This window comes from Macaca nemestrina, chromosome 8 (genome assembly GCF_043159975.1).
Source record: "Macaca nemestrina isolate mMacNem1 chromosome 8, mMacNem.hap1, whole genome shotgun sequence".
Lineage (NCBI taxonomy): Eukaryota > Metazoa > Chordata > Mammalia > Primates > Cercopithecidae > Macaca > Macaca nemestrina.
The window spans coordinates 58984901-58999264 of record NC_092132.1 but is presented as its reverse complement, the minus strand read 5'-3'; the positions used below and the strand labels follow the sequence as shown (position 1 = coordinate 58999264).

General features: G+C 42.4%; 1 protein-coding gene and 1 long non-coding RNA gene across 4 annotated transcripts in view; one reads left to right on the top strand and one right to left on the bottom strand.

Annotated features, from left to right (window-relative positions):
* The window catches only part of LOC139355813 (uncharacterized), a 31253-nt gene extending 25059 nt beyond the window's left edge, over positions 1–6194 (bottom strand). The window contains exon 1 of the long non-coding RNA XR_011606915.1: positions 5935–6194. This is a non-coding gene — a long non-coding RNA (uncharacterized lncRNA). The remainder of the gene's footprint in view (positions 1–5934) is intronic.
* LOC105477150 (WW domain containing E3 ubiquitin protein ligase 1) overlaps positions 5338–14364 on the top strand; it is a 124160-nt gene continuing 115133 nt past the window's right edge. Inside the window, exon 1 of one of the 3 annotated variants that reach the window (XM_071068024.1) lies at positions 5338–5722. The gene's annotated coding sequence lies outside the window, so the exon portion shown is untranslated. The remainder of the gene's footprint in view (positions 5723–14364) is intronic. The other 2 variants (XM_071068028.1, XM_071068026.1) reach the window with 2 other exon arrangements.

Sequence of the window (14364 nt, the reverse complement as noted above, 5' to 3'; positions counted from 1 at the left end):
TGGCCAATTTGGTGAAACCCCATCTCTGTAAAAATATTTTTTTAAAAAGACTATCACCAAAAATAATTCCCTTCGTAAGATATAACTACTTTAAGTTATATCTTATGGGCTGGGAACCCCTTAAGACTCATATACCCGATTACTTTGTTTGGTACTTATAGGAAGGTAAATAGGAGAGAGGACCCTCAGAAGAGGAGAGGACTGCCTCATGTTAATATTTCACTCCTTCAAAGGAGTTCTTAAGGAAGTCCAGATTGTCCTAAGGGGCACTGCTCTCTATGTTATCTGAGTTTTGGGCTTTGACCAGCAGAGGAGAATGAGAACGAGGAGAATACTAAAGAGCGTTAAGCAACAAGCACTTGTGTGACAGGATCATTTGTACACCAAGCCTCAGTGACACGCAATTTACGCATGTAACAAACCTGCACATGTATCCCCTAAACCTAAAAGTAAAAAAAAGAAGAAGAATAAGAAAAAAAAAGAAACAAGTGAAGCAGCATTTAAATGAGTAATGGAAATGAAGCAAACCCCACCTCTTTCACAAGTACAGGTGAAATAGGAAACTTTTAAGGTGCAAGGGAAAATAGGTTGGGGCAGAGTTTCTCAGCTTCAGCATTAACGCCATTTGGACCTAATCATTCTTTGTTTTTTGAGTGGGGTGATGGGGCTGTCTTGTGCACTGTAGGATGTTTAGCACCATCCATCACATCTACCCACTAGATGCTAATGGAACATCCAAACTACCCCCGTGAAAAATGTTGTAAGCCATTGCCAAAGTCCCCGGGATACGAAATGGTCCCAAGTTGAGAACAACCGGATTAGTGTATTTGTTATCTATTCTTGGATAGCAAATTATCTCTCACATTTAGTGACTTAAAACAATAAACACTTATTTTACAACTCTAGTTGCTATGGGGTAAGCATTTGAGAGTAATTTAGTTGGGTGGTTCTGGTTCAAGGTCTTTGATGAGGCTGCAGTCAAGATGCAATCATCTGGAGGCTTGACTTAGGCTGAAGGATCCACTTCTAAGATGTCTCACTCACGTGGTGATGGCAGCAGGCCCCAGACTCTGGTGGTTGTTGGCAGGATGTCTCAGTTCCTTGCCATGTGGGTCTCTACATAGGGCAGCTTCCTGTGTCTTTGCCATATGGCAACTGAGAATGATCTGAGAGAGAGTGGGAGAGGCTCCATGATGCCTTTCTATGGCCTGGTCTTGGAAGTGACACACTGTCACTTTTGCTATATCTATTAACAACAAGTTACTAATTACAGTCTACATTCAATTTGGAAGAGAATTAGGCCCCACTGGTTTATTTTTTAAAATTTTATTTTATTTATTTATTTTTTTTTCGAGAGGCAGCCTTGCTCTGTTGCCTAGGATGGAATGAAGTGGCGCGATCTTGGCTTACTGCAACCTCTGCCTCCTGGCTTTTTTATTTATTTATTTATTTTGAGACAGAGTCTTGCTCTCACTCTGTCACCCAGGCTGGAGTGCAATCATGATGCACTCATGACTCACTGCAGCCTTGACTTCCTGGGCTCAAGTGACCCTCCCACCTCAGCCTCCAGAGTAGCTGGGATTACAGGTGCACACCACCATGCCCAGCTAATTTTTTTATTTTTAGTAGAGATGAGGTCTCACTGTGTTGTCCAGGCTGGTCTCAAACTCCTGGGCTCAAGCAATCTTCTCACCTTGGCCTCCCAAAGTCCTGGGATTATAGGCATGAACCACTGTGCCTGGCTAGGCTTCACTTTTTGAGGGCAGAAGTATCCACATATTTGAAGACATATTTTATTAAGAAATTAAAAAAAAATTCTTAAAATTATAATAGAGACAGGGTGTATTAGTCTGTTCTCATGCTGCTAATAGAGACATACCCGAGACTGGGTAATATATAAAGGAAAGAAGTTTAATTGACTCATAGTTCAGCATTGCTGGGGAGGCCTCACGAAACTTACAATCATGGCAGAAGGGGAGGCAAGCACATCCTTCTTCACATGGTGGCAGCAAGGAGAAGTGCTGAGCAAAAGGGGGAAAAGCCCCTTACAAAACCATCAGATCTTGTGAGAACTCACTCACTATCACCAGAACAGCATGAGAGTAACTGCCCCCATGATTAAATTATCTGACACTGGTCCCTCCCACAACACATGGATATTATGGGAACTACAATTCAAGACAAGATAAGGGCTGGGGATGGTGGCTCATGCCTGTAATCACAGCACTTTGGAAGGTCGAGGCAGGAGGGTCGCTTGAGATCAGGAGTTCGAGACCAGCCTGGCCAACATGGTGAAATCCCATCTCTACTAAAAATTAAAAAAAAAAAAAATTATCCAGGCGTGGTCGCATGTGCCTGTAATCGCAACTACTCGGGAAGCTAAGGCAAGAGAATCACTTGAACCCAGGAGGTGGAGGTTGCAGTGAGGCAAGATCACACCACTGCACTCCAGCCTGGACAACAGAGCAATAATTCATCTCAAAAAAAAACAAAAACAAAAACAAAAAAAAAAAAAGATGAGATTTGCGTGGGGACAGAGCCAAACCATATCACGGGGTTTTGTCATGTTGGTCAGGCTGGTATCAAGCTTAAGTGATCCAACTGCCTTGGGTTCTCAAAGTGTTCGGATTACAGGTGTGAGCCACAGTGCCCAGCCTGTAGACATATTTTAAAACCACTACAGTTAGAGAACAATTTTTTAAACAAATGGTTTGGGGGAATACCCTGAGCTATTTTTAAAAGAATAAAAGTTAGATCATCATTGTGAAATAAATCTTAGAAAATTAAATTATTTAATGAAAAAAGTAAAATGTCAAACAAGTAGAAAAAAGTAAAGACAGATGAATTATATGATCTCAGGATGCGAAAGATGTGTGAAGTAAAAAATAATGAAAGAATACAAAAATGGAAACGATCAATAGTTTCACAAAGGATTAATATCTACATTGCATGAAGCACCCTTTTGTGAAATACCTCAGTAAGAAAATGGACAAAGGACAAAAAATAAGCTACCATACATACACATATGAAAACATACCGTGATGATTTGGGCACATGGAAGAAGGACAATCACATACTGTCATGTAGTGCTGTGGGAAAATTGATAACCATTTTGACAGTAATTTCTTGATTATGTGCCATGCTCATGTGTTAAGTAGCTCTATGCGTGTTACTTATAGCAATTTATATATTATTTTACTACAACATGTGGAAGCACTATACTAATTTTCTAGTTGAGGTACAATTAGATTAAGCAATTGGCCAAATCTCTCAGCTTATAGGTGGCAGGTGGGTCAGGTTATCCATTAGGCACAGTAGACACAGTGCCTCAGGCTTATAACACTTTCTGGGGCCCACAAAAATGTTTTAATTTCTTTTAAAATCAGAAGGCAAAAAATTGAATGTTTAGGTCAAAGAAAATATTTTAATGCATAATGGTAATATCTTTGTCTTCATACCAATGCAGTAATAAAATATATTATGTAGTATTATTTTATGGAAGATGAGGCCCACACAGGTATAACACCTAGGGTCTGTGAAAGTCAGAATGTGGCACTGGCTGGCAGAGCTGTGTTTTGATGCTGGGTGATGTGATACCTGAGCCTATGCTCTTTCTGGAAGGTAGTTGCCAATATGTTTCAAAAGGGCTAAACTTGTTCACACTTTTTTATTACTTTTAATAATTTATCTAAGACAGTGAATAAGGACATGAACAATGGTTATGGAATGCTATTTATAATATTGTTCATTTGAAACCAAACAGATAGTCAATAACAAAAGGCTGGTTCAATATTGGGTGTCAGCTTGGGGACTAGGTGAGTACTAAGAGCTTCTGAGCAAGGGAGGAAATTGAGCAATGAGGGGAGCTGAAAGTGAAACACAGAGCAGGAAGCAGGAGGCCTGCATGCATTCTAGAGAAGGAGTCCAGATCCCTGCTGGGGAATACCTAAGGAATTTCTGAGGACGTGTTTGTAAGCACATTATTGCATTTATTTAAAGGGACCGGACAGCAAAAGAAAAAGATGAAGAAAATCTTAGTACATGTTTAAAGCAGAGATGAGTGGGCACATATGGGGCACTGTGAAGAGTTTTTCATAACAGGAGAGAGAGAGCATGTGAGCATCAAAGGAACCTTGAATATCACGTTAATCTTTGTCAGGAGAGGTCCGAAAAGCCAACGAATGATTTTAAGCAGTGGAGTGACACAGATGTATATTTTCGAATGATCTTTGTGTATATAATGTGCACCAAATTCAAGTGTGAAACCAGAGGGCAAGAACTAATGCATGGAGGTAGGCGGGAATGTGCATTGTTCAGTCAAGATATACTTGTTGAATTCTGTACACACTGATGAAGCGATGGCGCTGTTTTTGGTACACAGTTCAAAAGCTCAGTTAAAATGGAAGGGGAGAGAGAACCACAGGTTTTAAAATCAAGGGAAAATTTAGGACCTAGTCTTAAAACGTGATTATGCTGAGAGTTGTAGGCAGTGGAGACAGTGAAGTTAAAGATGTGCCAAGGACCGCTCAAAATGGGGAGCAGGCAGTAGAGAGGGGCAGGGGCATCTGGCCCTAGATAGAAGGAAAACTAGTAAGTCTGGGTGTGGACGTAGATATAATCTATCGGGGTTGGTCAGGTGGTTGGGAAAGCTGTAGAAATCCATGCCTGAAGGCTTCTGCTTCTCTGAAGTAGGAACCGTATCACCTGGTAAGTAATGTGGTCTCACGGACTTCTATTTGCATATTGACCTTTCTTCTAAAAGCAATACATATAACCAGCAGCACTTTTCTAAACCAGTCGACTTTTCTGTAAAATGCAGACAGTAGACGCTACTTTATCAGATTGTTGTGTGCGTTAGTTGTGCCAACACGTGTACTTGGTCAGTAAGTATCTGCTTTATCACTGGGCTGATGTGAGTGAGGACTAGGTGGTGGGACTTCCACAGATGAACGTTTTGATTAATAAAAAACGGACTGAAAGTCTTCGGGTATGACCAACAGCTAAATGCAATTATTTACTCTTGCAATGGGTTCGAAGTCAAACACTCAGGTCACGGAGTATTTATGAACAGCCTACTTTTGCCCCCGGACTTTAAGAAGTCCTGTTCCGGGCTCGACCGCCGACCGGAAAGTCAAATTAGCAGTGCCCAGAGCGCGTTTAGAGCAGCCCCTGCTCAAATCTCAGCGACGGCCCCGCCCCTTCCACAGGTTCAGGCCCCGCCCCTCCCTGCTATTGGCTGTCCCTCCCCCTCCGCTCGACCGCTCGGAAGACCAGGAGGAGCGGAGTTTTCCTAAGGCAGCATCCGAGCGCCCTCGCTGCGCATGCTCGGGGGAGGCGGATTCCGGGTCCGGAGTTGGAGGCTTTGGGCGGCCGCGGCGTAGCGCGCTGTGCCGGGGCCGGCGGGGAGGCGCGCGCTCGGGGCGCGGCGCCGGCGACGCGGCCACGCGGCGCGCTCCCGAGGAAGGGAGGTGTGGGGTCGGCTGGGGGTGGCGCGTGGCCGGGGTGGGGGTGGGGGGAGGGTCGGGTGTCGGCAAGCTCCGCGTGCGGGTTCCGAGTGGCTGCTGGCGGCCTGGGCTGCCGGGGCCGACGCCTGGGTGGCTGCCGCCGCCGCGCCTGCTGCGAGATGGCGATCTTGGGCGCGGAAGGGTGAGGGCGCCCGCCGCAGGAGGAGGTGCCGCTGCCGTGGCCGCCCGGCTGCCGGGAGCCGACAGCTTCGCGCCGGGTAAGGACGGCGCGGCGCGGGGCTGGGCGTGCGGGCGCCCAGGGCGGGCGGGGGCACGGGCCCGGAGCCTTGGTCGCGGTGCTGGGCGCCCGGCGCCGTCCGCCTCCGGGCTGGACCCTCCTAGGGGCCGTCGGGGGACGGTCCGCCCTACCTTGGCTGCCTTCTCCAGCCAGGGAGTCGGGAGTTTTCTAGGGTGGGGTCACGGGTCTTACCCGGAGTTCGTCCTGGCACAGGCCTGTGCCAGTGATCCTGGAGCGGAGCGAAGTGTTTCCGTGACTCTGCAGCTGCAGTTCTTAGGCTTTCTTAGCCTTCTCTTCGCCTTCCTCCACCTTTCCCTAACACCTCCCTCAAAACACAAATATATGGACTCATTGCCCGTGCCCTGACTTTAACCCCAATTTGAGCGTTGCAAACCAAGGACTCCAGCCTTGGAACGTCTTTTTCTGACATGTTTTTATCACTCCCCGTTCTTCACCGACTCTGCAGCTCCCCATCCCCCGCCCCCCCATCGCAACCCCCACCTCCACCTTTTGTGACCTGGTAGGTTCCAGTGACCTTGCAGATTTTACCAGTCCTTATCTTGTCTGTGACTTACAGACTCTCCTTTCATCTTCGTGTCCTTTTTTAAAAAAATTTAATTTTGTAGTTTGCTCCTTACCTTTACGACCTTTAAATGATCAGTCTTGTTCACAGTCCTTTCTTTGCTCTGTCGATTTGGAGTTTTCTTTGCTCTGGTAAATATATGAAACCTTCATTACCAAAGAAGAGTAGTGTCTGTTATAATTTTGACATTTTTACTCTTCCAGAATAAAAATATTTTTCAGGGGCTTGATTTTGCTTTCTTTTTCTATTTGATAAGTTTAACAAAATTTTGTGTGTGTGTAGGTTAATGTAGAACAAGATTTTGTGTTTCTGCTTTAAAATGTTACTAGTAATAGTAATGGGGGAAAAAATCATGTCCAAAGTTATATTTGTTTTCCCCATTTGGTGTTTTTACCTGAAATACTTGGTTTACAGTTACCTGCATTTTTTTTTTTTTTAAACAAGAGTTCATGTGTAAATCCACTTTACCTGCCTCACCAAATCTGTGTGTATTACGCAAGCAAAATGCACCTTTTAAAAAAGAAAGACATTCTTTTATTGTGTGACTTGTTTTTAGCCATCAAGTAGTAAATTAGCTGCGACTAGAAATGATCATTTTTTATAAATGGTTAGTATGTTAAAAAATGGAAAGTGTAGTGGCCAAGTGTTGGGAGCTACTCAGATTGGGAATTGTAAAGTATTTGGAATAGTTCTTTGGGACATAGCTTATTAACATTTTCAGATAGTTCTTACCTTAAAATGCGAAACTGCTGGTAAGATCTACATCAGGGTTTTGAAAAGCAATAATTATGAGCTACCGGCATAATACAGGATGTCACAGATAAAGTCTCTGCCTTCAAAGAGATGGTAATCTTTGCTGTTTACCCCACGGTGGCTGAAATTTCCTTTACTTCCTTGTACAGTTGTTAAGCATTTACTGCATAATTGTGGGAGGTATTTTGGGGAATACAAAGATGAACCGATTAGCAGTTTCTGCCTTCACACTAATTAGGTAGATAGTGCTATACACAAATGCCCTATTTGTCTTTTAATATATAAGTTTCATAAATGGTACCAAAATCCTCTCAGAAGTAAACTTCAAAGAGTAGAGCTCAGATCTTACTTGGCAAGGTAGAGATAAGAGGGTTAGTTTGTAGAGCTTATGGCTTCTGAAATCATGGTTTTGAAGGACGATTATGACTTTGGATAGGCAGGAAAGGTAATCCAAGCAAAGAGGTATCTCTCTAAGAGAGCACAGAGTTCCTATTTAGGGAGAGGCACGTACTTATGTTTGGATGGAACATAAGCTTATTTGTACCAGGATAAAGGATGGTAAAACTTGAAGGGAAAATTTGAACTAGTTTATGGGTTGTTTTTAATGCCAGGCTTATGACCTTGGATTTACTAGGTGATGGGGCTTCCACAGATGATTTTGAGTTGGGAGTGAAACAATTTGAACACTTTGTTTCAGAAGGATTAGTGGGATAGCGGCCTGTAGTGTGAATTGAGGTAGGGAGAACCTGGAGGTAGAAAGACCTCCCAGTTTTTGTAGTCATGGGTAGTGAGGATCTGAGCTGTGGTGCAGGCGAATGAAAAGGAAGAAAGGAAGTCGAATAGCCAAAATGGATGAGAGGGCAAGTGAAGAAAGTAAAAATAACTGATTCTGATTCAGGTTGGTTGGGAGAACAGTGGTACCATTTTGAGCAAGATCATGAAGCTTTACCCTTAGCATGTGTGTGCTACTTTACAACTTTTTGGGGATTACTAATTCTTGGTAAAACTTATGCTGGCCTGGAAATTTTCCATATGTGTCTATGCTTCGTGGATATAATTTTAGCGGAGTCCATGGGCCACCTGAAGGTCATCCACAACACTCATGTCGGAATTACTTGGAGCTTTTTTCTATTTTCGAGGCAGGATTTCTTTCACTCCTGTCCCTATGGTTGGAGTGCAGTGGTGCCTTCTGGGTGCATTGCAACCTCCGCCTCCCAGGCTCAAGAGATTCTCCTGCCTCAGTCTCCTGTGTAGCTGGAACTACAGGCACTTTCCACCACACCCGGCTAATTTTTGTATTTTTTTTTTTTTTTGTAGAGACGGGGTCTCACTATTTTGCCCAGGCTTGTGTTGAACTCCTGAGCTCAAGCGATCAGCCTGCCTTGGCCTCCTAAGTGCTGGGATTACACTTAGGGCGTAAGCCACCATGCCAGGCCTACTGGGAGCTTTTTAAAACAGTAGAACCTTCAGATTCCTCTATGTATTGATAAGAACTCTTACTGTAGAGATATGCCGTATATATACAGAGACACAATATTACATTTGTGTTGTGGTTTACAGTTTACAGAGAATTTTGACTAATGTTATTTACTATTATATTACAGAATAAACTAGCCCGAGAGTTTAAATGATTTGCCTGAAGCATTATTCAGCTGGTGGGTAAAGTGGAATCAGGAGATTGTTGACAATGATGGTTTTCTTTTATGTATGAAGATAATACAGTGGCTTTACCATCAATTAAATATAGTTACTGCCTTTAAGTGACCTTGTCAGTAAGACTAGATGATCCCACAAGATTCCTTCTAGTTTTTAACATTTTGTGATTCTCGGGTCCTAGACTTTCGTCAGAGTATCTACCCTCCTTGTTTAATATGTGCATGAGAGCTGGTGAGTCTAAGGGATGAATTGGGTAGAGAAGAGCAGTTAGCAATATCAGGTGATTTATTTGGATTGTTACTTTATTTGTATGTCTCACTTTGGGCTAGGGAGTAGGAAGGAGAGAGGTGACGTAAGTGAAATAAGAAACTTTAAGAACTTTATCGGGAGGCTGAGGCAGGAGAATGGTGTGAACCTGGGAGGCGGAGCCTGCAGTGAGCCGAGATGGCGCCACTGCACTCCAGCCTGGGCGACAGAGCAAGACTCTGTCTCAAAAAAAAAACAAAAAACAAAAAACTTTATCTTCTCTATTCATTTATACTTTCAGAATACTCTTTTCTTTCAGGAAGGCTTTATCAAATAAAAATGAAGACTTTACAAAGTAAATGAAGATTCCTATTCAATTTTTTGTGGGTGGATTAAGTAGCTAGCTAGTATGGTTAAAACATAGTGTGATTGGTAAACAGTTGACCTTTCTGTACCTATAAGATTATCTCCCTGGTAATAGGTTAGCATGTTATTGCATGTTAATACACTTTGATTTCATAATTATTAGAAAGACTGGGTTTTTTACTCTATAAAAATGTGATACGATTATAATGAGCAGTGGAAAATCCAATAAATTGCCCTTTATAATGGTATCCAAGGAACTAGTTAATAATACTTAATGGAGGAAAAATGATACAAACATACATAGATAAATTTTACTGTTTTAGCTGGCATTAAGAAGAGTGTTATAGCTTATGTTAGTATAGCGTTTCACATTTGTAAATAATAACTATATTTATCGTTTGGTTCTCATGACAACTGATAAGTAAGTGTGTTAGTAATAATTGCTTTATATTTTATTTTATTTTATTTTATTTTATTTATCTATTTTTGAGACAGGATCTTGCTTTGTTGCCCAGGCTGGAGTTTAGTGGCGCAGTTATGACTAAACTACAGCCTCGACCTCAGCCTCCCAAGTACTTGGGACTACAGGTGTTTGTCATGACACCCAGCTAAATTTTTAAATTTTTTTATAGAGATGGGGTCTTGCTGTGTTTCCCCAGGCCGGCCTCTAACTCCTGGACTCGTAGCCCTCCCACCATGGCCTTCCAAAGTGCTGAAATTACAGGCATGAGCCACCGCTTCTGGCCAGCCATTGCTTTTTAGATGAATATGCTGAGGCTAAAAAAAAAAAAAAGTTTAAAAAGTTACATTTCCAGAGTGGCTAGTTAGTGGCCACAATTAGAACTAAAACTAAAACCTTATTTTTGTTCCTATGTCAGTATTCTTTTCCCACCCGACTTCTTGCTCTTCATGTACAATGGAACATTAGTTAAGAGCTGTATGTGAAGGATTTGAATTTACCTGTTTGGATTGTATTAAACTTTTGTACCGTGTAGAGGTGAATTTGTCGGTTTTTTTCCTTTGTGTTAAAATGGTAATCTCACTGCAGTGGCTACTGGTAGGTGATATTTAAATTTGTAAGCATTGTACCACAGAATAGTTATTCTGTCAAGGATAAAGCAGAAGTTGATTTCTTATCTGGAAAAGTACACTGGTGAAATGTAGATATTTATTTTATTTTGAAAATTTTGAATTCTATTGCTTTTACAGATGAAGTTTGTGTTTCCCTTTTATAAAAGCTTAGTCTTTGAAAATTTGCATTTTTTGAGCATATGAATCAGGATCTAATTTCCAAAATATATATAAAGTGGGTATCCCTAATTCAAAGTTTGAAATGCTCCAAAATGGGAAACTTTGAGGCACCTACATTACTCAACAGAAACACCCTCTGGAGTATTTCAGATTTTGGATATTTGGATTAGGGATACTCAACCTATATCATGATATTTTATTATTTTTGGTATTAGATCATAAGCTCTACCATTGAAACAAACCCAAATATATTAAAAAGCCCTCCTTAGTGGGCACTTCAATTCATATGTTTAAACAACTCTTATGTATAATGTAAAACCATGTGTCAGATGGTTTTTAAGTTATAAGGAAGACTAGCATTTGTTGATTTAGTCTTGACATTTCTTTCTCTTTTTTTTTGAGATGGAGTTTCCCTCTTGCTGTCCAGGCGGGAGTGCAATGGCGTGATCTCGGCTCACTATAGCTTCCGCCTCCCGGGTTCAAGAGATTCTCCTGCCTCAGCCTCCCAAGTCGCTGGGATTACAGGCATGCACCACCAAGCCTGGCTAATTTTGTATTTTTACTAGAGATGGGGTTTCTCCTTGTTGGTCAGGCTGGTCTTGAACTCCCGACCACAGGTGATCTGCCCGCCTCGGCCTACCAAAGTACTGGGATTACAGGTGTGAGCCACCACGCCCGGCCTAATCTTGACATTGCTTAAACCTGTAGTTCACTCACAGCACATACTGGTGTACCTATTATGTGCCAGACATATTTCTAGGTGCTGGGAGTACAGTGTTGAGATGACAGACATGAAGCCTGTCCTCTTGGAACCTGGAGTTTAGTGGAATCACTGACATTAACAAGGGCATAGGACTTTATCTTCTCAGGTTGTAATTTTGCAGAGTGTAATTAATTGTACCTGTCCTTTTTCTGGGATTTGAAGAAATTATGCAGAACACACAAGGAACCAGGTGAGCGTAGTTTCAGTTATGTGTTGCTGCGTAGCAAACAGCCCTAAACCAAGTCACTTAAAACAACCATTTTCTTTGTTACAGTTTTGCTTTCCTGAGTTGGGCTCATTTGGACAGGTTTTGCTGGTGATCGCTCTGTGGCTGCTTTTCTCTCCATGTAGCCTTTCCAGAAGAGTTGCTGGCCTTACCTGGTAGCTGATGACTTAGGGCTCACAAGAGTACAAAGCAGAAGCAACCAGATCTTTTGTTTTGAGAGGGAGCCTCACTCTGTCACCCAGGCTGGAGTGCAGTGGCTGAATCTCGGCTCACTGCAACCTCCGCCTTCCAGGTTCAGGCGATTCTCCCACCTCAGCATCCCGAGTAGCTGGGATTACAGGCGTGTACTACCATGCCCAGCTCATTTTTGTATTTTTAGTAGAGATGGGGTTTCACCATGTTGGCCAGGCTGGTCTGGAACTCCTGAGCTCAGGTGATCTGCCCGCTTCGGCCTCCCAAAGTGCTGGGATTACAGGCGTGAGCCAACGCGCCTGGTCTGCAACCAGATCTTCTTAAGGTTTAGGCTTGTAAGGGACACAGTATCATTTCTACCTCATTATACTGGTTAAAGCAAGTCAGAAATCTAGCCCAGGTTCAAGGGTACAAATATGTGAATCCATTTGGGGCCATCAGTGTAACAGATTACCATAAATTTTATTTAAGTATAGCATCAGCTTTATTATACCAAAACAGGACTTCCGGAAAACTGTTTTGAAAGCTGAAGCTTAGACAGCTTACTACTTTCTGCAAATCTGGATTTTGAGTCTGAGCCTGCCACAGGGAAAGCTGAGTCTAAAAAGTGCAAATGACAGCACATCTGGCTTACTACGCAGATGGGAATAGCTGGCACTATCCTTGGTTAGAAAAGAAGAGAACATTTGCGGCCTCTGAGGTTTTTCCTAGTATGCCACCATAATGGGGCAGGATTGACTTGCTTTCTACTTGAGGGCAGTGGGATCTAACAAAGTACAGGACCCAATAGTCCACACTGCTCGGAAGTAGTGATTTACCCGATCTCGTGAATTGGAGCAGACAGCGTCCCATGCAGAGAACGGGCCACAGATGGGCAGAAATCAATTCCCTCTGCCCTTGTGATTGGATTTGAGACCTAGGGGAGCAGGGTGTCTTCACTATCACTCTGGCCTTGACCAGAGTGAGCAGCCTTTCCCCCCGTGCTCCCAGCCCCAATGGCATTTTCTGTTTGCAATGTCTTGAAAAAGCTTGGGATAAGCTACTCTTCCTTTGAGAGGTGTCATTATAGTGGAGGGAAATCTCTTTCCTTCTAGAGACTGGAATGGAAATCCTCTCTTATGGAAATACAATGAATAAGGTGCTGCTTCTCCTTTCCAAGAACAGGTAGATTCATTGCTTGCTATCTGGGTTTTTCTCGCTTTATCTCTTAGCCTTATCCATTATTGCTTTATTTTAGTCTCAGCAGTGTTTTTTGTTTGTTTGTTTTTAGTTCATGTTGGCTGCTAAGTAATGCCATGGTTAAAGGTGAAGTGAAGAAAATGAGTGTTTAGTTTTTATTACATTATAGCTTCTGAGTGGAGTAGTGAGTGCATTTCATTTTAAGAATTTAGGTTATTAGTGCATAGCTGCGAAGCATTTTTGAAGCATTTCATGTACACTAAAAACGGGCCCCTGCATCCTCATGCAAATCTCTTTGCAAATTTCTGAAAATAGTACATTGGCTGTTGCGGGGAGGAGTTTGGTAATTGGATGTACTGAGAAACATGATTTATAGAAATTGGAAAGGCCGGGGCACAAAGAAGGGCACGGATTGAGTTACATGAAGGTGCTTCTTGATGGCTCTCCTCCCTACCCTAAATTACTTGGGTAGTTAAGAAATATCCTAGCATTAACAATGTAGGTATGATAGCCTTTTAGGAAACAAGGAAAACAAGTTCTTTTGGTAGCTATTCAGTATACTCATAAATCTGATTGACTGGGCTAGGTGGAAGCTGACTGTTGAGTCCTGACTTGAAATTAGGATACTGTGGTTATACATTAGCCCCAACTTGCAAAGATGTCCTATTTTTTGTCTGTGTTTAGTTAGACTGGGGAAGAGAATTAAATGAACCTGTTTTGGATAAAGTAGGATATTCTTTACCTTAGAAGTAAACAAACTAGATTGCTCTTCTCTTTTTAAGTTTTTAACAATAGAGGCACTTTTGGTATACAGGTTAAGAGTTACAGTTTAAAGTCAGGCAGACCTGACTTGTGGTAGTACTGTTTAATGGTAGGATTGCCTCAGTTTCTTCTTTTGTAAAATGTAAAGAATACCATCCTTAATGGATTTTTGTAAGGATTAATTGAAATAATGTTTATAAAGCAGAAAGCATGGTGGCCAGAACATAAGCCCTTAAAGCAAGTTTATTGCTCGTAATTCAGTATTATTAAGTTGAAAATTCAAACAAGTATTCACTTTGCTGTGAGCTACTCATTTCTCAAAGACAGTTCTAGCTTCGTTTTGGCATGGGCAGAGCTCCTTATCAAATTTTCCACCCCTCACTTTTTTTTGAGACAGGGTCTCTGGCAGCTCTGTCTCCCAGGCTAGAGAGCAATAGTGTGATCATGGCTTATAACAGCCTTGACCTCCTGGGCTCAAGCAATCCTCCAACCTCAGCCCTACAAGTAGCTGGGACTACAGTTATGCACTACCATGCTCAGCTATTTTTTTTTCTTTTTCTTTTATTAGTAGAGTTGTTGCCCAGGCTGGTCTTGAATTCCTGGGCTCAAGTGATCCCCCCCACCTCGACCTCCCATAGTGCTGGG